At 37.2% G+C, this 25,999-nt stretch overlaps 1 protein-coding gene across 1 annotated transcript in view; it reads left to right on the top strand.

The window, feature by feature from the left end:
* PDE3A (phosphodiesterase 3A) overlaps positions 1–25,999 on the top strand; it is a 364,186-nt gene that overhangs the window by 122,838 nt on the left and 215,349 nt on the right. The gene's annotated exons all lie outside the window — the stretch shown is intronic.

Below are 25,999 nucleotides of genomic sequence, written 5' to 3'. Positions count from 1 at the left end.
TTAATCTCTTTAGATCACTGTTGATCAGAAAGGAGTGACAAAACAGTTCTGCCCTTTAATGATCAGGGAAAAGTTCTTTATCATCTACTTTTTATGCTGAATGTAGGGAAATACATATGTACATACATACATACATACATACATACATACATATATTTGTAAAAAATGTGTATATATATATATATGTAAAAATGTGTGTGTGTGTATATATATAAATGTATCTTTTCCAGTTCCTGGACTCCTGCATAGAAATTAGTAAACTGTCCAAATCCTGGGGCTGAGTGTCCCCAGTGAGTTCACACTTACTTTTTCATGTAAGTTCTGTTCTGTGACAAAATCTGAGTAAGGAATGAGGAAAGTGATGCAGAGATGTTTTGCAGTCTCTTTGCCTGATAATTCATTAGCTTTAAGTTTATAGTAACAAATAAAAGCTTTTGGTTTTGTGTGTCTGAAAATAAGTTAGGATGTCAATGGTCTAACGCACAGGCTACACAGGCTCTACTGCCAATAAAGGAAGAAACTGAAAAGCAGATGCTCTTTGAACCATTGGAGGGGAATGCAGGAGACTCATGCTTGGAAAGCATGATGTAGAAATAGGAGTGGGGTGAGTCGGAGTCAAAAAACAATAAGCACAGAATTGCTTAAATATTTCAGTTTGCATTTTAGTTCATAGTAGAAGTTATTGAGCTCTAAAAATCAGGTGGTTTTCTCTTTTAACAGTTAACTCATTTATTTTTGGCTGCACTGTGTCTTCATTGCTGCATGGGCTTTCTCTCATTGTGGCAAGCAGGGGCTACTCTCTAGCTGTGGTGCGTGGCTGACCATTGCACGAGCTTCTCTTGTTGTGGAGCGTGGGCTCTAGTTTCTCTGCAGCATGTGCGATCTTCCTGGACCAGGGATCAAACTCATGTACCCTGCATTGGCAGGCAGATTCTTAACCACTGGACCACCAAGGAAGTCCCATCTGGTGGTTTTCTTAATTTAAATCTCTTTGCTTTAACCATTTGCATTTTGACTTACTCTTTCTTTTGAGACATAAAAGTAAGGTTTTGTTCTTTTGGCTTCTGTTCTTACTTTGAAGATTATGGGAAGACTTAGAAAAGTACCAGCACAGCACTGCTATAATTGACAAACAAAATACTGATGTCACACCCTTCTAATTGATCTCCAGTGTTCTTATATTGGGGAAAAACATCTGTATCTTGGTAATAGCTATGCAGAGTGGTAAAGGGGAGACAAGTATGTTATGTAGTTTGTGCTACGTAATATTTGATTTTTATATTTGAGTTTTGTGGGATGAATTTTATGATGTGATCGTAATAAGTGAAGATTGTTAACTTCTGTGATTAGAATATAAAAATAATTCAAGGATGCAAGGATTGTTCAAGCACAAATAAGTAGGGCTACATCAAACTAAAAAAGTCTGCACAGCAAAAGAATCTATCAACAAAATGAAAAGACAATCTATTGAATGGGAGAAAATATTGGCAAGGTATATGATAAAGGGTTAATATCAAAATTATATAAAGAACTCAAACAACTAAATATATAAAAAAAAAGTCTGATTAAAAGATAGGCAGAAAATCTGACTAGACATTTTTCCAAAGAAAACATACTGATGGCCACCAGGTGCATGAAGAGATTGTAAACATCATTAGTCATAAGGGAAATGAAAATCAAACCTCACCCCTGTTAGAATCAGTTCAGTTCAATTCAGTCGCTTAGTCATGTCCGACTCTTTGTGACCCCATGAATTGCAGCACTCCAGGCCTCCCTGTCCATCACCAGCTCCCGAAGTTCACTCAAACTCACATCCATCTCATCCTCTGTCATCCCCTTCTCCTCCTGCCCTGTTAGAATGGCTACTGTAAAAAAAGATAAGAAAAAATAAATGTTGGTAAGGATGTGGAGGAAAGGAAAGAACTCTGTGCACTATTAATGGGATTATAAATTGGAGCAGACACAGTGGAAAATAGTAGGTAGCTGTGTCAAAAAATTAAAAATACAACTACCTTATAATTCAACAATTCCACTTATGGGTATATATCAAAAGAAAATGAAATCCCTTTCTTGGAAAGTTATCAGCATCCCTGTAAATGCTGTAAATCATTTCAGCATTATTTATAATAGTCAAGAAATGGAAATAACCTAAGTGTCCATTGACAGATGAATGAATAAAGATGTGTACGCACACACATGCACACAGTAGAATATTACTCAGCCATAAAAGAAGCCCAGGTGGCTTAGTGGTAAAGAATCTGCCTGCAATGCAGGAGACACAAGTTTAGTCCCTGGATCAGGAAGATCCTCTGAAGAAGAAAATGGCAACCCACTCCAGTATTCTTGCCTGGGAAATCCCATGGACACAGGAGTCTAGTGGCCTCAGTCCATGGGGTCACAAAACAGTCAGACATGACTTAGCAACTAAACATAAAAGAAGAATGTCTTACCCTTTATGATAGCCTGGGGTGGAGCTTGAGGGTATTATGCCAAGTGAAAGAAGTCGGACAGAGAAGACAAATACAGTATGATCTCATATGTGGAATCTTCACACACACAAACACACACACACACACACACACACACACACACACACAACATACCTACAGAGAACATATTGGTGGTTATCAGAGGCAGGGGATAGGGCATGGGAGAAGTACAAATTTTTAAAAATGCTTTCTAGTTTTGATCCATCTGTGTATGTGTGTTTCTACTGGGTTAGCAAAAAAGTTCATTTGGGTTTTATTAGCATGCATCTTCATAGCCCAAAACTGTAAAACTGTAAAATTCAGCCATGTTTATTCTCCTTCAATACTGTATGATGCTTAGTTCACTGTTGGAAAACTCTTAGGAAGATCTTCAAAAACTTACATGAATATGTAAAGGAATGAATCCAGGGTTTATATCGATATATTGGGTTGGTCAAAAAGTTCATCGTCTTATGGAAAAACCCAAATGAACTTTTTGGCTAACCCAATGCTGCTAAGCTAAGTCACTTCAGTCGTGTCCGACTCTGTGCGACCCCATAGATGGTAGCCCACCAGGCTCCCCCGTCCCTGGGATTCTCCAGGCAAGAACACTGGAGTGGGTTGCCATTTCCTTCTCCAATACATGAAAGTGAAAAGTGAAAGTGAAGTCACTCAGTCGTGTCTGACTCTTCGCGACCCCATGGACTGCAGCCTACCAGGCTCCTCCATCCATGGGATTTTCCAGGCAAGAGTACTGGAGTGGGTGCCACCATACATCTATATAAATCCTGGATTCATTCTTTTACATATTCATGTTAGTTTTTGAAGATCTTCCTAAGAGTTTTCCAGCAGTGAACTAAGCATCATACAGTATTGAAGAAGAATGAACATGGCTGAATCTTGGTAGTTTTTGGCTAGGGAGGATGCATGCTAATAAAAATTGAAAATTAAAAAAAAGAAAAATGCAACCATAGGTGGCTAAGGATATAGAAGTTAGGGAAAACACAAAAGTATATTCTGAAAATCAACTGACTATATGAAATCTACAATAAAAAATATACATTATTACTTATAAAATATGTGCTATACATTCTTATAGCATTGTGACACTACACGCATATACACACATACCCCTTCTACCTGGAGAGTCCACTGTTAAAACATTTACAACCATATCACTGTTTGTATGAACATATAAAATATAACAAAGCAATATATAAGCTAAAAGTATGTGCTCGATAAAACAGGCATACAAATGTCATCAGAAATGAGATTTGTGACAAGAACAAGAATTTGACAAAAATTATCAAAGCCTACCTAGTTTCTGTGAATAGCCTAAATTTGCTCTAAACTTCCTAGTAGTGAATGTGAAAAGCAAGACCCCAATGGATTACTAATTCATAATTGTTTATTACATGAAAGCATATCAGTTACTTAGTAGAAACTATTTTTTGATTCTTCCTGTGTTTGTAGGGAACGTGGATAAAAACATTTTACAATTTTAAGAAGCATTCAGAATAACTTGACTATAAGTATAATGAGTAATTCAAATTATCCCTGCCCTAAAGGTGGGGCCTTAAAGACATGTTTCACATCACTAGTCTGTTTTGATCTTTGCCTATCTTGTTTCATCTTGTGTCATCATATCTCTTATGAACGTAATGCAGGAGAATAAAGTTGATGTGGAAGAGAAATTAATTTCTAATGATTATTTGAATTATCCAGGAAGGATGGATGATGAGTCTCTTGAACATGTGCTTGATCCACTGGGATTTAAAGCAGTGCATTGGGGTTTGGATGAAACATTCTTCTCCAAAAAGCAAAAAGATATATCAACAAGATTATACCCTTGGCAAATTCCATGAAATTGCTTTAACTCTGTGGGCTGAAAATGTCAATATTTATTAAATTATACATTGAAATTTATTAAGACTATAATGGCTGAATGTCCTGTAATCCTTTCTACCAAAAGCAATAAAGTGACAGTTGAGCATTCCCTTCTTTGGTGTAACAGAGTCACCATAACTTTTTTGGTTATGAATTAAAACAAAAAACCGAAACCAACAGAACATGGAGAAACTGTCTTGAATCCTAGTAATACTGTCCAGGAATTTTAGTGCAGGTAAATTCCATCCATATGCTCACCTCTAACTTACAGAGACTTGTTACTGAATTTTCAAGAATTTCAAAGTCCACTGGATATTTTTTTGGAGGAAAAAAAAAAAGGACTATACATTTGATTAGGGATTGCCTGTGAAATTTGGAGCTGCCACAAGAAAAGCATGAGTTAAGTATTTCACCACAAATATCTCTTTTCCATATGTTTAAAAATACCACAGCAAGAAGAAAATACTATGCGCCAGCAGATTTATACTCCTTATTATCATGATAATTATCATGCAGTTTGCAAGTAAGGGATTCCAGCCTTCCAATTTTTGATCAGAAATAACACACCCATTGTTGAACAAATGCTTTATTTTTACCAAGTCATAAAAGACAGCACTTCTGATAGACGAACCATTAAGGCCACAAATCAAATGGAATAATTCAATATCTAGCTAGATAAACAGGAGATGAAAAAAAGGAACCTCAAGTTTCTGCTAGAAACTTCTTTTAAACAAAGAACAAGTGATGGTGTCCACCTGCTCATCTGAGCTTGGTGGGAGGGAAGTAGGGCAGAGGACAGTGGAGACATGATTTTGAGAGTAAGGGACACATAGCCTGGTTCCTAAAAGTTAATATTAAAAAAAGCAAAGACTCACTTTTCTAGAACACATGCTCTCCAGTACCATCTAGTATTTGCATGTTCTTTAACAATGTCAGCTTAAGATAGAGGAGACCTCCTAACCAGCTGACCTGATGTTTTACATCATAAAAAAATAATTGATTTCATGCATATGATTCATACATCAACCAGAAAGGTTTCCTGTTTTGTGTAAAATTCTAAATAGACTAGTAACAACCTCCGAGCATTACTTTTTTGAATATATATATATTTTTAAATTGGAGGGTAATTACTTTACAGTATTGTGATAGTTTTTGCCATACTTCAGCATGAATTGGCCATAGATACATGTGTCCCCTCCCTCTTGATTCCCTCTGCCACCTCCCTCCTCAGCCCATCCCTCTAGGTTGTCACAGAGAATCAGTTTTGGTTTCCCTGCATCATACATCGACAATCCAAGTATTATTTTTGACTTGAAAGAAGGCAGTAAATTGCTCCCCATCATACCTTTATGTGGAATGAAACCTTAGAACTCCTCAAGAATCAAAGGTTTCAGTGAGGTGTGGTGGGTAATTAATTTTCCCCCCAACTTTGTATATGGAGAACGTCAAACATACTAAAAAGCTGAAAGAACTTTATGGTGAACACCCTGTGCACGTCAGCTAGATTCTACCATTAACCTTTTACTGTTTAGTCACTAAGTCCTATCAGACTCTTGTGACCCCATGGACTGTAGCCCACCAGGCTCCCCTGTCCATGGGATTTCTCAGGAAGAATACTGGAGTGGCTTGCCATGTCCTTCTCCAGGGGATCTTCCTGACTCATGGGATTGAACCCATGTATCCTGCATTGGCAGGCAGATTCTTTACCTCTGAGCCACCAGTTCAGTTCAGTCGCTCAGTCATGTCTGACTCTTTGCGACCCCATGAACCTCAGCATGCCAGGCCTCCCTGTCCATTACCAACTTCCGGACCCACACCCATGTTCATTGAGTCTGTGATGCCATCCAACCATCTCATCCTCTGTTGTCCCCTTCTCCTCCTGCCCTCAATCTTTCCCAGTATCAGGGTCTTTTCAAATGAGTCAGCTCTTTGCATCAGCTGGCCTGAGTACTGGAGTTTCAGCTTCAACATCAGTCCTACCAGTGAACACCCAGGACTGATCTGCTTTAGGATGGGCTGGTTGGATCTCCTTGTAGTCCAAGGGACTCTCAAGAGTCTTCCCCAACACCACAGTTCAAAAGCATCAATTCTTTGGTGTTCAGCTTTCTTTATAGTCCAACTCTCACATCCATACATGACCACTGGAAAAACCATAGCCTTGACCAGATGGGCCTTTGTTGACAAACTAATGTCTCTGCTTTTCAATATGCTGTCTAGGTTGGTCATAACTTTCCTTCCAAGGAGTAAGCGTCTTTTAATTTCATGGCTGCAGTTACCATCTGCAGTGATCTTGGAGCCAAAAAAATAAAGTCTTCCACTCTTTCGTCATCTATTTGCCATGAAGTGATGGGACTGGAAGCCATGATCTTAGTTTTCTGAATGTTGAGCTTTAAGCCAACTTTTTCACTCTCCTCTTTCACTGTCATCAAGAGGCTCTTTAGTTCTTCACTTTCTGCCATAAGGGTGATCAGTTTTCATTCCAATCCCAAAGAAAGGCAATGCCAAAGAATGCTCAAACTACTGCACAATTGCACTCATCTCATAGGCTAGTAAAGTAATGCTTAAAATTCCCCAAGCCAGGCTTCCGCAGTATATGAACTGTGAACTTCCAAATGTTCATGATGGTTTTAGAAAAGGCAGAGAAACCAGAGATCAAATTGCCAACATCCGATGGATCATCGAAAAAGCAAGAGAGTTCCAGAAAAAACATCTATTTCTGCTTTATTGACTATGCCAAAGCCTTTGACTGTATGGATCACAATAAACTGTGGAAAATTCTTCAAGAGATGGGAATACCAGACCACTTCACCTGTCTCTTGAGAAATCTGTATGCAGATCAGGAAGCAAGAGTTAGAACTGGACATGGAACAACAGACTGGTTCCAAATAGGAAAAGGAGTACGTCAAGGCTATGTATTGTTACCCTGCTTATTTAACTTCTATGCAGAGTACATTATGAGAAATGCTGGGCTGAAGGAAGCACAAGCTGGAATCAAGATTGCCTGGAGAAATATCAATAACCTCAGATATGCAGATGACACCACCCTTATGGCATAAAGTGAACATTTTATAATGCTTACTTATGCACATACCATAATATCTCTCCAGTCCTTTATATGTGCACTAATGTCTCTACATTTTTTGATGCATTTCAATGTAAGTTGCAGATATGGACATACTTCCTTGAAGTAATAATGCATATTACTGAATAGAATTCAGTACTATTTGTTTCCAACTAGGTATCTTTTAAGATTGCTAGTCGAGAGATGGTTGGCTGAATAAAGTAGTTGTAGAGGGAAAAAGGTGCCAAAAATACAAATGGTTGAGATTAGACTAAAAAAGAACAGTTTTATTAAATTAATCATTGCTTTCAGTTATTCTTACCATGCTAAGCACTAATATTTACTATTTGATTTGACCCATACAACAGCCTCATAAATTCGTTTTATTACCTTCACATTCTTTGTGAGAAAATGGAGGTTTATAGAGGTTAATCACTTGTCCATAGTATACAGCAAGGCTGGGATTTACATACATGTGTTGGACTTTGACTTGCATTTATTTTTTCTAAACCAGCATCTTGATATTAGAAAACAAATTAGGTATTCCCCTGTTTATTTAAAAATATACCTAAAATATATATCATGCTTTCAAAATTACCTGAGAAGAACATTTGTTTTTTTCCAGTTGTTGATATGACACGTGGACAAGGTTTTCTACACATTCCTCCTTCATCTTGGAGTGTGTGTGTGTGTGCTAAGTTGCTTTAGTTGTGTCTGTCTCTGTGTGACCCTATGGACTGTAGCCCATCAGACTCCTCTGTCCATGGGGATTCTCCATGCAAGAATACTGGAGTGGATTGCCATTTCCTCCTCCAGGGAATCTTCCTGACCTAGGGATAGAACGCATATCTGTTACATCTCCTGCATTGGTAGGTGGGTTTTTTACAACTAGCGCCACCTGGGTAGCATAGGTTAAAAATAATACCACTCTCAATTTGTGCAACCTGTTTTCTTCTGTTCTTTATAGACTGATACCAAAGTATTTGATATTAAATAAAAGCTAATATATTCTTTCACTGGAGTATAGTTGATTTCTGGTATACAGCAGAGTGATTTGAATATATATATATATATATACACACATACATATTCCTTCCCTCTTTTTTTCCATTATGGTTTATTATAGGATATTGAATATAGTTCATGTGCTGTACCTTGTTGCTGTACCTTTTTGGACCTTGTTGTTTAGAAACCTAGTTCCTACTATTAGTATTGAAACCTGACAGTTGTCTCTTAAAGGGATTATTTCTAGTATAAAATCTATTGTTCAAAATATCTTAATTTTTCTCTCAATTTGTAATATCTTAATTTTTTTCTCAATTATGTGTGCATACACAAACACAGTAGTTATATCTGCTTTATTTCTTTTTAAAAATTTTTAAATAAATTTATTTATTTTAATTGGAGGTTAATTACTTTATAATAAAGCTGTTTAAACCTGAGGTTAGAATTGATGAGTTAAATTATTATTATAAACATTACCATCCCTTTTTAGCTATAAATGTTCCTAAGAGAAACACTGCTTATATTAACCTTGGAAAAGTACTTTTTCTTTAGATCATTAAATTTTGTTACCAACATTTCCTTTACTTGATTCTGAGATTCAAGAGGAGGAGAAACAATGTAATTTCCACTGAGGGAATTCATTTCAGACGTAAGCTTTCTTTCATTGAATTCTAGCAAAGAGTTTTCTACCACAGCTTGAAATCTTTTTTTTTTTTTTTTTTTTTTTTTTTTTTAGCCTGGGCAGGAGACTAACCCTTAACATACAAATATATAATTACGATTATTGAGCTAATGTCCTTGAATATGTTATGAATTAAGTTGCCACATAGAGTTATGTCAGTTAAATCTTACCTGAAGAGATGCCATATACAGTTGAATAATCCAAGAACAGCATTTTAAAAATATTTTGGAAAGAATAAATGAGCATGTGTTTTTTGTTGTGTGTTTAGAGAATGTACATTCCTTCATTCTCAGGTTTGTGCTGTGTTATAACTTATGCCCATGATTTACATTCCCTTGCAGATTTATGTGTAATTCTGTAAGTAACTCAGTAGGCTATGGAGTCCTAAAAGAAAGAGTTGCATGTTTTGAAGTAATTAAGATATTCTTGATTTAAAGAAGTGCTCAAGTGTAAGGGGAAGAAACCCAGAAAGATTCCCTTTTCTCTGTCGTTGAGTATGTTAGCCTTGAGAAGAAGACCCTTAAACAACAACAGAATCAGTTTTGAAAAACTTCTTAGTCCTCCCCACCTACCCCCACCCTTCCTTTATAACAACCAAAAATGGAACTTGAAAAGGCTTTTCATGATTCATCTCTCCAACAGCTTGCCTTTCTCCTTTGTCACCAAAGTAAGCAGTTCTTTCCAGATCTAATCTTCTGCCAGAAGCCACAAAGTTGGCTTCTTGAAATCTCGGAAGTGCTCGATTCTCAAATAATTAATTGAAAACAAATAAATAAAATGTGTAAGCCTTTAAGGTTCTGTCGATGAGTCATGTTCTTCCGAAATAGTCTGTCAACAGTTGCAGTGTTCCTAATGATAATTGTGAGAGGAATAAATTAACTTCAAGAATTATGCTTCATGTAAATTTTTATTTTAAAGTGCTCTTAGGAATAGGGATGGTTTATTACTTTTGACAGCTTGGTCCGTATGAATAAACAGGGGAGCCATGTTTAGACGCAGTCTGCTAAATTGGAAGGAGCAATGATTCCGAAGAGGATACTGAGAAAATAAATATAGTGATAGTTGTAATGAGACCTAAACACCCTAGGTAGCTATTTTCATTTTATGCACCTCCATCAGATCAAGCTTCTGGAAACACTTAGATTGTGTCATAAATATTGGATTCAGAGCCCATAATTCTACCCACTACAATTACCGCCTCCAGTGAGCCCCTGATTACTTATTTTTCCTTTCTTCCCTTTCTTTCTTTTTCTCTCCCCGCTTCCTCCCTGCTGTCCTTCCTTCTTTTCTTTCTCTCTGTATATTTCTTTCTCTCTCCCCTCTTCCTTTCTTCCTTTCGTTCTTTTTTAATATTTTTAGTACACATCATAGTTCTTGACACTTAATAGTTCAGTTCAACTCAGTCATGTCTGACTCCTTGCGACCCCATAGACCACAGCATGCCAGGCCTCCCTGTCCATCACCAACTTCCAGAGTTTATTCAAACTCATGCCCATTGAATCGGTGATGCCATCCAACCATCTCATCCTCTGTTGTCCCCTTTTCTCCTCCCACCTTCAATCTTTCCCAGCATCAGGGTCTTTTCAAATGAGTCAGCTCTTCACATCAGGTAGCCAAAGTACTGGAGTTTCAGCTTCAACATCATTCCCTCCAATGAACACCCAGGACTGATCTCCTTTAGGATGGATTGGTTGGGTCTCCTTGCAGTCCAAGGGACTTGCAAGAGTCTTCTCCAACACCACAGTTCAAAAGCATCAATTCTTTGGCACTTAGCTTTCTTTATGGTCCAACTCTCACATCCATACATGACCACTGGAAAAACCGTAGCCTTGACTAGACAGACCTTTGTTGGCAAAGCAATGTCTCTGCTTTTGAATATGCTGTCTAGTGTCTTATTGACACGCAATAAGAGCTCAATAAATGTTGGATGTAGTTCTCAATATTAAAAATTGCCTGCAAATGTACTATGTAAATGTTGATTATAACTGTAAAAATTTCCAGGAAAGAACACTTTACATCTAAATATACTACTTATTTTGAAGTATAATTTAAGTGACATTTCTCCTTCTTGGTTATCAGAGCAAATTTTAATGGAATAATTATATATTATAAAATCATTATAAACACCAGGAAAATATCAATATTTGGAGGGGCTGTGTTTTAGTATTAATAAAAAAGTTCCTCTTTTTATGATTCTCAAATCATTTCCAGGTCCATATTTTGGCATATGAATTTTTGCCTAGGCTTTTGGTTAGTTGAAAAGTCAGCCTTTTGAGTTTTCTCATGTATTTTCTTCACTATCTTCATAAAAGAGCTGGAACTAATTACACTCCTTTGAAAATGTTTGCTTGTGAATTTTCAACATTTACTAAAACTCCTAGTTTCTCATGGCCAGTTTTTTTTACCTATACTCTTATTTGGAAAAATGACAGTTAGCTGAGTTTGACCTCTGATTTTTCAGGTGATATGGCAGTACATCTTTGGAAAAATAGTTGAATCCTTGTTTCTGTTCCTTCTAAGTATTCTTCTTAAAAAGTTTTAAGTCTTCTCTTAAGGTAACTGACACAGTTAACAGAAGTTGTAAAACATTGAAAATGGCACTTTTGCTTTATTAGAAGTATATCAAATACTGTGTGCTGTAGGTTCATTGTAGTGATTCCTAATGGATGCCTCTGTTTTTATGGGCATAATGTGATTGTATTGCCACCATCCTCCTCCTTGACCCATGCCAAAGTTCATATTATATTTCTACTTAAATTCCTTTCCATTTGTTCTACTGTGATATACCATGACACACCTCATGTCTTTGTGGTTGAGGGTCAGAATTTAAAAATCACCCCAGGTTAGGAGTCAAAAGGAAGGAAAAGGAATCTCATCACATAAAAATATTTTGGTTGCTCATGATATCATCCAAATCATGGTCCTTTGAACTTATGACCAAACATGAGTACATATAGGAAATGCTTTCCTGGGGCTAGCATGGCAAAAACTGTGGGTGGAAAGTGATTCAGTTTATACTGAGGACTCTTGGATAAGAGACTTCTGCAGCTGGGATTGCTTAGAAGATTTTTGCCATTACTTGAAATCTTTTTTCTCTCTTAATAGTTGGACTTTGTATAATAAAACCTTCAAATGATTTTTAGTTTACTAGTGTTAGTGCAGCAAAGAGGCTGGGAATTATACAAGAGTGCAAAATCAAGAAGGCGGGCTGTAAACCTGAAGTCCCTGGATGATTAAAGGGCTTGGTTTGTCAAGATTTCATCATCATGTTCTGAGTCCTTTTCATCAATGTTGACAAGAGCAAATATCTGAGGAAATTTTTTCTTTTGGCAACAGGGCTGGCAATAAAGATGAGTTCATTTGTCCATGAAGTTCTTTCTCTTGCTTTCTGGCCTCATTTTAATAGCTGTTAGGCTAAATGCCCTACTATCTTTGAAGAGAAAACATGCATTTTGGGTTTTCTTGGAGATGTGTTGGTTGCCAACCAGTAAGATGAATTTGGCAATTAGTGTTTCTGCTGTAAAAGGACACAGTTAATTGTAGAAAACTACAGGGTAGAAAGCCAAGTCAAAGCAATTGAACATCTTGCTTGAATGGTATTTGTTAGCTATGTAACAAAAGCCCTATGACTTCAAGTCTTTTAAAGTTATTTACTCAACTTCTTTATCAGTCACATAATAGAGCATCTAGGATTGAAAAGTATTCCGCTTATGGATGAACTGCTGTTTATATTAGGTCTGGTGTAATTTGATATGACCAATTATCTCTTCTAAAAGTTATTTCTCAAAGAACTAAGAGTATTTGCAAAGTTAACAGAATTTATTATTAAAGAAATGACTTGATTAATTGCAAGGCTATTAGGAATTAATTTCTGTAACTTGGTCTATTGACCATTTTTGCCTCATGGAAAATTTTCCTCTAAATATTTGTTTTAGATTGCATAACTTCTCTCTTTTTTTTAAAGCATTGATTTACCCAGTAGCTATTCCAGTCAGCTTTAAAACCACAGGAGGAAAGAAAAGAGAGGACTATTTGTGAATAACATTTCCCACCATATTCTTACAAAGATAAGTTTTAGGGGGAGAAAATAACCGAAGGAAACTATTGAAAGAAAACTAGCACCGACGTGAAGACAGAATACCATTCAAGCTATGAAATGAAACCATACGGGAAATTTTCTTCAGACCTCTCCCTAATCAGCTTACATAACTAGTCTGTGCTCTCCAGTCTCTGTTGAAAATAAAACCTGATGCTCATAAGCTGTTCCCAAACCTATGCTTGCTGCTCCAGCAGGTGTGTTTGTTCCCACCTATACTTACTACCGTAATCACATAACTTAACTAAAAGTATATTAACTATTGAAATATAGACAAAAAATAGTTGCTATTTGTATTAAAAACGTTAAATACTTTTTTTGAAAAACTTGATGAAGGCCAAATGGATTTAGCTTGTATATTGAATTAGATGTCATCATCATCCCAATGGTGTTCAGTCGTATCTGATTCTTTGTGATACCACAGACTGTAGCCCACCAGGCTCCTCTGTCCATGGGATTCTCTAGGTGAGAATGCTTGAATGGGTTGCCACTTTCCACTCCAGGGGAACTTCCCAACCCAGGGATTGAATGCACCATCTCTTGTGTCTCCTGCATTGGCAGGTGGATTCTTTACCACTGAGCCAGCAGGGAATTCCAAATTAGGTGTAGGTGATATAATTGTGAAATACTTGGAGAACTGTAAAGATCAAATAACCTTGTTGCATTATAGATGTTTAGGTTATCTTCTTTTTAAAGATGGCTTGGGATACCAAATAGGAGGCCTATACCTTGTAGTCCTGTCCTTTATAAAAGATTAGTAAATAAGTGTATGAATAAAGAATATTTCAAGTTAAAACCAAATATATATTATATGTACATTGAATTTGGTTAAATGATTTCCTGCTCTACATAACTCAACTGCATTAACTGATTTTGTTGTTGTTGTTAACCAGCTACCAGTCCTGGTCACTTGCATAACAAGACATTTGCTGTATTAAATCCATGGGATCCCCATGGACTGTATAGCCCACCAGGCTCCTCTGTCCATAGGAATCTCCGAGCAAGAATACTGGAGTGGGTTGCCATGCCCTCCTCCAGTGGATCTTCCCGACTCAGGGATTGAACCTGAGTCTGATGCTTTGCAAGCGGGTTATTTACCATCCAAGCCACCAGGGAAACCTGTAATAAATCTAAGCCTAACCAAATCTAACTCTGAGATTAGTCTTTTCCAGTTATGTATAAAGTGGCACAATGAAGCAGCTTGCAAAAAATAAATACATATAGTGTATCTTTATTTGTATATTTTTAAAACATTAAGATGCATCCCTTTTATTACTCATAGCATCTCTTCTCAAATTCCCCAAACTCTACCCACATTATTGGCTTAATCAGTTGACTAAGAAACTCCAGAGATGTGACCTGGTAAATATATACTTTTAACAAGCTCTCCAAATGACTTTTTTTTTTCCTGGAAAGTATGGAAAGCACAACATTATTACTCCTTGTTGCTCTGAGTGTTATGACTACATAACTGATCATTTAGCTGGAAAACAAAAAATATTTTGTTAAAGTCCAATAAATTGGCCACCTGATGCAAAGAGCTGACTCATTGGAAAAGACCCTGATGCTGGGAAAGATTGAGGGCAGGAGTAGAAGGGGATGACGACAGAGGATGAGATGGTTGGATGGCATTACTGACTCAATGGACGTGGGTTTGGGTGGACTCCGTGAGTTGGTGATGGACAGGGAGGCCTGGCGTGCTGCGGTTCATGGGGTCTCAAAGAGTCAGACAGGACTGAGCGACTGAACTGAATGACTAAATTTATACATTGCACGTGTGTTTTTTTTCCTGTGTGTTAATTGCTTAGTCATGTCTGATTCTTTGTGATCCCATGGACTGTAGCCTGCCAGACTCCTCTGTCCATTCAATTTTCCAGGCAAGAATACTGGAGTGAGTAGCCATTCCCTTCTCCAGAGGCTCTTCCCGAGTGAGGGATCAAACCCAGGTCTCTGACATTGCAGGCAGTTATTTACTGTCTGAGCCACGAGGGAAGCTCTAAAATATCCTGATATAGAAGAGTATTTCTAACCCATACAGAAGCACAAATCCTTTTGTTTCAAGATGACAGGACAACCATACCATAGGGAAATTCCCTCTTCTTATAGGTCTATATTTTCTGAAACGAGCAGATCATGCTTTACTTTGGAGAATATGGGAAAGAAAAAAGCAAGTACAAGTTAAGGATGAGAAAACTGAGTTTTAGATTTTAGTTTTAGAAGCAGATTCTGACACTCAGAGTTGAAAAATGCAAAATATTAGAACTCAATTACACATACTCAAGCTGGCCTGGATATTACTCACATTAAAATAAAATAATTGTTTCTCAGAGAACAAAATGGGAGCTAAGTGAGTATTTCAGAGATAAGCACTTCTCAACTTTCTGTGTAAAAGAAGAAGCTGGTCTTTACATTGAAGAATCTATATAAAAGCCATATGGAGCTGTATCTAATAAATATCCATTTAATCAAATGTCACTTTTTTTTTAATGTTTTGTCATTTGATGCAGAGAACGTACTTTTATTTCTTCAACAGCTGCTCTTTTTAAATGGGTGCAGCTGTACTACAGTTTAATTGGCAACAATTGCTTAATTTTTAGTCGGTTGCTTCCAGTCTTTCAAAAGCGATATTTCTGTGGAAGGGAAAGGCTTGATTTCTTTTTCCTAGAAAGTGCAAAGTATGATATGAAGTAGAAATTAGACAAACAAAAGTTTTTGCTTGATTTTTTTTTAAAGCATGAGTGATATGTCCTATCTTTCTGGCCTAACCATCCTTTTCATATCACATTGATGAAAAGATTTGATGCCCAGACAAGAGTCTGTTATCTCAAATCTCCCAAAACACTGTAAGCGAGAGCAGATTCTGACAAATGACTTGAAAATGAGAAAAAATGATACCCATTCATTTTAAAATAGTATTTGCTTTGAGTGTTAACCAGCATCATATATTTATGGTTTAAATTAAAACTTGGACTTTTCAATACATAGGAATACTTTTATGTTAATGTGTTCAATTAAATTAAAATATAAAAATTTGTGTTGTCCTCTTCTATCTCTGTGTATTTTATTCTGTTTCTCCTATATCATTTAAAAATCTACTTTCTGGCTTAGTTGCTATGGATAATTTATCCTTTCCCATGCTTTAAAATTCAATCTCCTTTAAACTAAAAAAACAAAACAAAACAAACAAACAAAAACTAGAGGAATGATAAACATCTAAGATTTATCTCAGTTTTGGGGGAATTCACTGGCCCAGTGGTTAAGACTTCTTCCAATGCAGGGGGTGCAAGTTCAATCTCTGGTTGGGGAGCTATGATCCTACATACCTCCTGGCACCAAAATACAAAAATATAAAACAGAAGCAATAATGTAAGGAATTCAGTAAAGACTTAAAAACACAAAACAAAAAAAAATAACTTACATTTTTTTTCTTAGTTTCAACATCTTTTATTTCTCAGAGCTTTTCATCCTGTGAATAGAACTGTGAATGCATAGGTGTAGAGGTAACCTTAATTTCTTAAACCTTGATCTAAAAAGGATGTAACACTCTTAATCTTTCATGTAAGTCTTGTCTAGAGAGCTCTGAATGTTGAGGTTTGTTGAATAAAACCTCCTAGACTGTTTCTTTACTATTCACATACCCATTTGACTCACTGTTTATGAGGTGGTCTTTATTAAAGTTATGCTTTCTATATGATGTATTTTCAAAGATCTTCTTGTGTGTGTTGCTGCTGCTGCTGCTAAGTCACTTCAGTTGTGTCCAACTCTGTGCGACCCCATGGACAGCAGCCCACTAGGCTCCTCTGTCTATGGGATTCTCCAGGCAAGAATACTGAAGTGGCTTGCCATTTCCTTCTCCAGTGTGTGTGTGTTAGAATCTTGTTAAATGTTACGTAGGTATTTCTTAATTTCTTTGTGTAGTTGATAATGCAGACAGAATACTATAATAGATGTGAATTTATATTTCCCCATTTCCTTTTAGTTATTGAGTTACTACCCAGATTTAAAGCTAGCAAAGAGCTAGTTACTGTGATTCCCTTGAAACTTCTCATTTCTCAAAGGTATTTTACACTTAATAGTTATACTGTGCTGTATTGACATAATATCTCACTCAGTAGCGAAGTCTCTTCTTATTTTTATTAATATATAATATCTTCTTTAATATTTTAATTTTTGTTTATAAAACACTAAGTTAGTTATAGTAAACGGAAGTAGATACAGATGTGTGTGTGTGTTCATTCACATCTGACTCTTTGCGACCCTGTGGACTCTAGCCCATGAGGCTCCTCTGTCCATTGGATTTCCCAGGCCAGAGTACTGGAGTAGGTTGCTATTTCCTTCTTCAGGGAATCTTTCCTATCTAGGGATCAAACCCAGTCTCTGTCTCTTGCATTGGCAGGGGGATTCTTTACCACCACACCACTTGGGAAGCCCAGCTATGACTCTATATGTTTTCCCCAAATCAATGACGCTTTTATTTATAGTTTCCAGTCTTTGAGGGTAAGGGAAAATGTGACTTTTTGTTTATCTCTGATCTTTGCAAGAAAGGGATTTCTCAATAGAAATCACCATGCTTGTTCTTTCTCATTTTAATGTTGATATCTGTTAATGGATAATGAGCACCATTAAATTTAATAAACATTTCAGAAAACTTTTGATTTACTTTTGTTTTAACTCTCTGCCTTGTCTTTAACCATTCTTTATTTCATTGTCCCAATTTTGTTTTCTTATGATACCTAAGCTAAAATATAAATTTTGAAATGTTCTTAATATTTAAAAGTGTGGTAGTAAATGTGAAACAGTTAGCATTAATGAACATCATTAATAATAATAATTGATGGTACCAACTTACAACCAGTCAGTTGTAAGTTGTGTTTAAATAAAGTACTGTTTATTCAAAGATATTTGCTCTCTTTTCTGTGTGTGTGTGTGTGTGTGTGTGTGTGTGTTGGTAGAGGTTGATTTGGGAAGAAAGGACTGAATCTTCAGAAAATCTCTTGCTCAGTCATTATTAGTGTGCTTAAGCAATAGCAAGTGAAAGTGTTAGTCACTCAGTAATGTCTGACTCTTTGTGACCCCATGGACTGTAGCCCATCAAGCTCCTCTGTCCATAGAATTCTCTAGACAGGAGTACTGGAATGGGTTTTCATTCCCTTCTTCAAGGGATCTTCTCAACCCAGGGACCAAACCCAGGACTCCTGCATTGTAGACAGATTCTTTACCGTCTGAACTATTAGGGAAGCCCTTCAAGCAATAGCAAAAAATCGTCATATTCTGTTGAGATCATACTTATTCTTTAGTGGCTCAGATGGCAAAGAATCAGCCCACAATGCGGGAAACACAGGTTCAATTCCTGGGTCGGAAAGATGGCCTGGAGAAGGGAATGTCGACCCACTCCACTATTCTTGCCAGGGAAATTCCATGGACCAAGGATCGTGGCGGGCTACGGACAGGCTGACAAGGAGGGCCTGGCATGCTGCAGTCCATGGGGTTGCCAAGAGTTGGACACCACTTGGTGAATGAACAAACAAATTGAGATCATAAGAAGCATGTGAAATTAGACAAATGTCAATTCTTGTATTCGTTTCCTGGGACTCTGTAACAAAGTTACCACAGATTGAATGGCTTAAACAGCAGAAAGCTATCGTCTCTCAGTTCTGCAAGATAGAATATTTTTTAATTAATATTTTTAATTGAAAGATGATTGCTTTAAAATATTGTCTTGGTCTCTGCCATACATTAGGGGCTTCCCTGGTGGCTCAGACGGTAAAGCATCTGCCTGCAATGCGGGAGACCTGGGTTCAATCCCTGGGTCGGGAAGATCCTCTGGAGAACGAAATGGCAACCCACTCCAGTATTCTTGCCTGGAAAATCCCATGGATAGGGCCTGATAGGCTACAGTCCATGGGGTCGCAAAGAGTCGGACATGGCTGAGCGACTTCACTTCACTTCTGTCATACATTAACATGAGTCAGCCATAGGTATATATATGTCCCCTCCCTCTTGAACCTCCCACCCTTCTAGGTTGTCACAGAGCACCTGATTTGAGCTCCCTGCATCATACAACAAATTTCCACTGGCTGTCTGTTTTACATATGGTAATGTATATGTTTCCACGCTGCTCTCTCAATTCATCCCACCCTCTCCTTCCACCACTAGTGTCTGCAGGACTGGTCCCTTGGAAGAATTTTGAAGGCAGAGACTGTTCTATGTCTGCCTCCTAGGTTTTTGTGGTCTCAGGCATCCCTTGACTTGTAGGCAGTGGTCTGCTTATGTTTTCACATCACCTTCACTCTGTGTGTCTGTTCCTGAGTCCAGATTTTTTCTGTGTATAAGGATGCAGTCACATTGGATTCTGCATGACGTGTGTTCAGTTGCTCAGTTGTGTCTGACTCTTTGTGACCCCATGGATTGCAGCCTGCCAGGCTCCTCTGTCCATGGAATTTTCCAGGCAAGAATACTGAAGTGGGTAGCCATTTCCTTCTCCAGGGGATCTTCCCAACCCAAGGATCAAAGCCACGTATCCTGGCTCTCCTTCTTTGGCAGACATGTTCTTTACCACTGAGTCACCTAGGGCCCACCCTAATGATCTCATCTTGACTTTATCGTCTGCAAAGACCCTATTTCCAAATAAGATCGTATTCACAGTGCTGGGATTAGGACTTCCGTATCTTTTTTGGGGACAGGATGGGCCCAATTTAACCCATAATAGTTCTTGAATTCAGAGAAGGTGATGGCACCCCACTCCAGTACTCTTGCCTGGAAAATCTCATGGACGGAGAAGTCTGGTAGGCTGCAGTCCATGGGGTTGCTAAGAGTTGGACACGACTCAGTGACTTCACTTTCACTTCTCACTTTCATGCATTGGAGAAGAAAATGGCAACCCACTCCAGTGTTCTTGCCTGGAGAATCCCAGGGACGGGGAAGCCTGGTGGGCTGCCGTCTATGGGGTTGCACAGAGTCAGACATGACTGAAGTGACTTAGCAGTAGTAGCAGCAGTTCTTGAATTACTACTTTGCTCCTTTGTGATGAAGTTTTAATATTCTGAATGCATTCTCTGTTATGAGTGCTCAGAGTGAGACGAAAATCCACTCGAATGTATTGACTTATTTAGTGAAAAAACGGGTTGAAGTTTCATGATGATTAAAAAATGAAGTTTCCTATTTGTTCATGCATGTGCTGATATTGATATTTTATGAAAACTACTGAACTATAAGGATTTGCTTTTCTGCCTTTGCTATGAAATCTGTGTCTTCAGAATCTATTATATTTATTTTCCTTGGTATGCTTTTTTTTAAAAAAAACTTTTACCATTAAGAATTATTGCTCATTACTATCCTCATTTCAGGGCTTCCCGGGTGACTTAGTGGTAAAGAATCTGCCTGCAATGCAAGAGATTCAGGTTCGATCCCTGGGTGGGGAAGATCCCCTGGAGGAGGAAATGGCAACCCACTCCAGTATTCTTGCCTGGGAAATCCCATAAACAGAGGAGCTTGGCAGGCTACAGTCCATAGTGTCACAAAGGGTCAGACATGACTGGGGCGACTTAGTGTGCATGCACCCTAATTTCAGTACATTTGTCTCTTTCGTAATATGGCAGGCTATAGAGTGCAAAGATTTCTTTTTTTTCTGGGTTAGCAAGAAATAAATTTTGATGAGCACTCTGAAACAACTGAAGCAGCTGTGGCCTGAACAACCAGATGAAGGACTTCACCCCACTAATACCTAGATACTCCTGGTTGTGGTTCTTATTGGTATTTCATCATTTCTCTAAATAAAATCCAAGGTATATTTGTTTTTTTTTTTTAAATATCACAACTCTAAATTCTAATTTTACCCAGTTTCTGTCAAGCCTTTAAAGTACATTTTCCCTGATATTTATATTGATATAATGCTATTTATTTACTGGGATTAGCAATTCTAGGTTCCTGGTACATATGTATTTCCTGTTTTTAAAAGTGAAAATATGATCATATAGTGTTTTAGGAACTGGCTGCTTTTGAGGGGTCACCTAATCACAGATATTAAAAGCAAGTTTGTTTGAGATCAAACTGTAGGTGTAGAAACTCTCAGAGGATTATTTTAGGTTTTAGGATGTTTATGTTGTTGTTTTTTTTTTTTTTATAATATCTTTTCTGATCGTTGAAGTCATCCATGCTTATTAAACACATTTTGGAAAATGCAGAAAAGTATATTGGGGAAAGTACTTGCAATTCAACCATAATGTAGTTGCTCTTAAATATTATTGGTGATGTACATGTCTGTTAATGTGAGCACACATGCCTATGTATAGATTTAAAGGATTTTTTTATAAAAAAATATGTCATGACTCACACAAATATAAAATGAATACCTGCCAAATATTTCATTTATCTGATTAAGGAGGGAACAGATAAGATATGGCAACTGATTTGTAGAAGTCAAAGTGTCCCCCATTCATTGTCAGATAAAGTATGATGGAATCAATTTTTTCAAAATGGAAAACTGATCACTGTCTATAGGGCAAGAATCATTCCAATGGGCAGAGCATGCATTTCTTTTAGGATCAGTGTTCGGACAGTAACTTGCACGGTTATCAGTTTTCTGTTACTTAGGATTTTATAATGTGGCTTCAAGACAATGAAAGCCAGAGGTATCCAGATGTGTGAGCTGAGCTGGTCATGAACTCACTCATTTATTTTGTTTTGCTTGGTTTCCCCCCCCCCGCCATTTCATAGTGTTTCACAATTTTTCCATGCCGCTTGTGTTAGTATTTATTTTCATCAATTGGAATGACTGTTTTTGCGTTTTTCCATTTTTTTCAACCGATGTAATTGACAGTCAACCATGTGTATTTTTCTTCCTATTGACATCACAATTGTCCTCATAGTTACCAATGAGCATTATGAAATGCATAAACACAAAAACAAGGAAACAAAAGGAAATCAAAACCAGTCTCCCCCTTCCGTCCCTTTCTTTACTCTGGGAGAGGACACTATATTCCTTTTTCACTGTCTTGTGTCCCAGGCACCCTTACTTTCTGTATGCACTTTTCCTCCACTCTCCAAACACACAGCCACCCTGATTAGTCCAATCCTGACTCTGAAGTTTGCAGTTTTTCTTGCTTCAATTGATGAGACTAGCCACACCATCTGAGCAATGCATGCAACAATGTTCATTGTCTGTGAACAAGAATTCTTAGCATTTACCTTTATAGCTTATATTTCACTGCAGTTATAGAGCTTTGCCAAAGTAGCATAATCTTCAAAAAATTTTCAAAATTCATCTGTTTTTATTCCCATGAGACAATTCTCTCTTTTTAGAGGAACTGGCTATTCAATGCCAGAAGTAACATTCTCAGTATTTAATCATATTATTTTGTCTGAAGTGTCCAGGGTCAAACTGATATTTTATATTTTAGTAGCCACTTTTAGCTAAAAATTCTTCAGGAGCTAATCAACTCTTTGGGAATTTCTGATGAATACAGTATTCCAAATTCATTTACACATTCTGAATTTTTTTTTACACATTCTGAATTTAATCATGGCTATCTAAAAGTGAACTCATTTTTAGGAGAGAGCGCTCATTTAGGGGAGGGAGAGGGATGGACTGGTAGTTTGGGGTTAGTAGATGCAACCTGGGGCTTCCAGTTCAGTTCAGTTCAGTTCAGTCGCTCAGTCGTGTCCGACTCTTTGCGACCCCATGAATCGCAGCACGCCAGGCCTCCCTGTTCATCACCATCTCCCGGAGTTAGGTGATGCTAATTTTGAAGAATCTGTCTGCCAGTGCAAGAGACTCAGAAAACAAGGGATTGATCCTGAATTGGGAAGAGTCCTTGGAGGAGGAAATGGCAACCCACTCCATTAATCTTGTCTGGAGAATTCCATGGACTCGGGAGCCTGGTGGGCTACAGTCCATAGGGTTTCAAAGAGTCGGATACAATTGAGCACACCCTACAAATGCAAGCTATTACATTTAGAATAGATAAACAGCTAGGTCCTACTGTATATAGAACTGTGAACTATATCCAGTCTCCTTGGATAAATTAAAAAGAATATATAAAGAGAATGTACGTATACATATATATATATAACAGTTACTTTGTTACACGCAGAAATTAGCACAACATTGTAAATCAACTAAGATTTAATAAAAAATGAACTCACTGCCTGTTTCCTTTTAAGTGTAATTTTTATTAACAATTATTTTCTTGGTCGTTTTTTCTTTCATTAATGCCTTTTGTGTTTTATTTTCATTTTAGTGCATAGGCAAGAGAAGAGAAAAACAGATTCCTTTTTGTCTTTTCTAGCAGTTAATACTAAATTATTAATGGGAATCCCCTACTTACCTTTTCGTTTGGCTGTGATCTATAGTCAGAGTAACATAGCTACTGGGCTTAGCAGCCAGCCCCTGAAAATATGAGCAGACCTTGGGGTGGACATGAAAAAGATGGTGTCCCTGTGCCAGGACATTATTACCATTTTTTTTTCCTGACAGGGGTTTTATCTTTATTAGTTATTTTGGGTACATATATAGAAATACATGAGAGTTAAAGGAGCAGTGTGGACAAAGAATATTGCCTGCCATCAGCCACTGTAGCATCCAGGACAGTGTACCCTAAGGGGAATTCAGGATGGAAAAAAATAGGATACTGACCCTAGACAGTGAAGATATATATCAAAGGAATAATTTCAGTAAACCCAGACTCTTGAATTTTCCTACACGTTGAAAAGCACTAAAATCCTCAACTTGAGATGTCTGCTGTGATAAGCAATAACTTTTTGATTTTTTTTTTTACAGCAAAAACTCCTATAAATGCTGGCTGCTCCCTTACCTCTTTTGAATAGTTCCTCAGAGCAATCTGAGACGCTGTCTCTCGCTTATTGTCATTTTTGATTGAAAAAAAATGTATTAAGTATAAGTAAATGTCTGTAGCCATGAAAATAAGACAAATGAACCATTTGCTTTAACATATATTGCATATAATTGTAAGAATATAAAGTTAATGTGTAGCTTTCCACCAGTCTCTACAGAGAAGGGGAAATAATTCATGCCTAGGTATATTAATGTTTAACTGAATTGTTTTATATACAATTGTATGTGATCTTGAGTTACAGCATTTACGTAAGATTTATAGTTTAATTCCAAGTTCTGCCTCACCTATAGCCAGCACAGCTTTTATTCTAGTGAGAAAAAGTCTGAGAGTAATGTTCACTGATTTAGATTTTGATGACAGATGGGTCTTAGGGCAGAATAACGTCCACAGCTTGGAGACATTGATTGTTAACATTTACGCTCTAATAATGAATGACCTGGATTTTTTCCATGTTTGAGGTCTTGACGTCATGGAGGCTAAAGGATTAGGGGCTGTGGCATATTTCCCGCTGCAGTCATTCATTACTAAATCCCTGGTAGGAGAGTTGGATTTGAATGACATCTGGAGGTTTCATGTACCTAGATGTGGGGGGCTTCTGGATTTACATTTTTTCTGTTAAGCTAAATTTGCCTTTTAGGAATTATCACAAGTGCAACTGATGTATTTCACATTTCACGTTAAGAAGGGCTGAAGATGGGAAGAATTGAAGGAGAAATATTGGTCTTTTATGATGTCTTTAATTGAATAGAATTAGTTAATTTGATGTTAGGTACTCATATCAAGCATTGCTTGAGCTCCATAGATTTCAGGAAGACATATTTGTTATTATGATTTAAACGTGAAGATTGAATTTTTTTAATGTATCAGAATATAGCAGTTATCTTTGAACGTTCAGAAAGGAAGTATTCCGAAGTGTCTAGCAATGGGGCAAAACTGTTAGTAATTGAATCCCATTTTCTTTCTAAAGCCCTTTGTTCTGCAGGAAACTCTCTATGAGCGTTGAAAAAGTGATGTGGGAATGTTGCATTTGTAGCATGTAAGAGGGACATAGAAGACTTCTCTGCATTGTGACTAAGTAGAGGGGTGCGTGTGTACATTGAGCTTGAAATGTGACTTTAGACTCCAGTTCTCTATAAAATATTGTTTATATAGTCTGATCATACAGGTGTGATGAAATCTGAAGCATGCTTACTCTATTATACATTAATAATGCCCCAAAGGAAGCTATAAGATTCCATCATTATTAAATTGTGGAGTATTAAAAGTGTAATAGTAAATGTTTCTCTTTTTTGCTTCTCATCTCATCAGAAAAGCCAGTTCTCAGCATCTCTTTGACACATTACCAAATGTGAGAAATAATAGTGTTCTATTTTCCTATTCAAGAATTTTTTTTTTACAACCCAAGAGTAACAGTGCATAGCGAATTGTCTAGACCTCTATGCTAGAGAACGATTTTCCATAATATTATAAAAAAAGCCTGTAGTCAAAATTTTAACTTTGAAGTGGGTATCCATCCTTGGAGGGTTACTCTACAGGTATACCAGATTTCTTTAAGTAATAGTCAGTAGGCAGACGCTTTACCGTCTGAGCCACCAGGGAAGCCTAGTCAGCAGTAATAAGTGGTATTAAATCCTTTTGTCATCTCATTAGTGGTTATTATATAATACTCTATTGCATATTTATTGGAAAAATATAAAGTAAAATTTAAATATTGTAGAACTATAAAGTAGAGAAGTTTATGCTCCCCTGTAATCCTACTTCCCAGATAAAACTCCTGTCAATATTTTAGTGCACAATCTTTTAATACTACAAAAGACACACATACTACCTTACTGAGGAAGCAGGATTGCATGGTGGAGAGAGGTGGAGCACAGATTCTGGAATAAAATTGCCTGAATTTGAATCCTGTCTGATCCCCTGGAAAAGAAAATGGTAACCCAGTCTGAT

This window comes from Capra hircus, chromosome 5, assembly GCF_001704415.2.
Source record: "Capra hircus breed San Clemente chromosome 5, ASM170441v1, whole genome shotgun sequence".
Classification (NCBI taxonomy): Eukaryota; Metazoa; Chordata; class Mammalia; order Artiodactyla; family Bovidae; genus Capra; species Capra hircus.
This window is presented reverse-complemented; position numbering and strand designations above follow the sequence as displayed.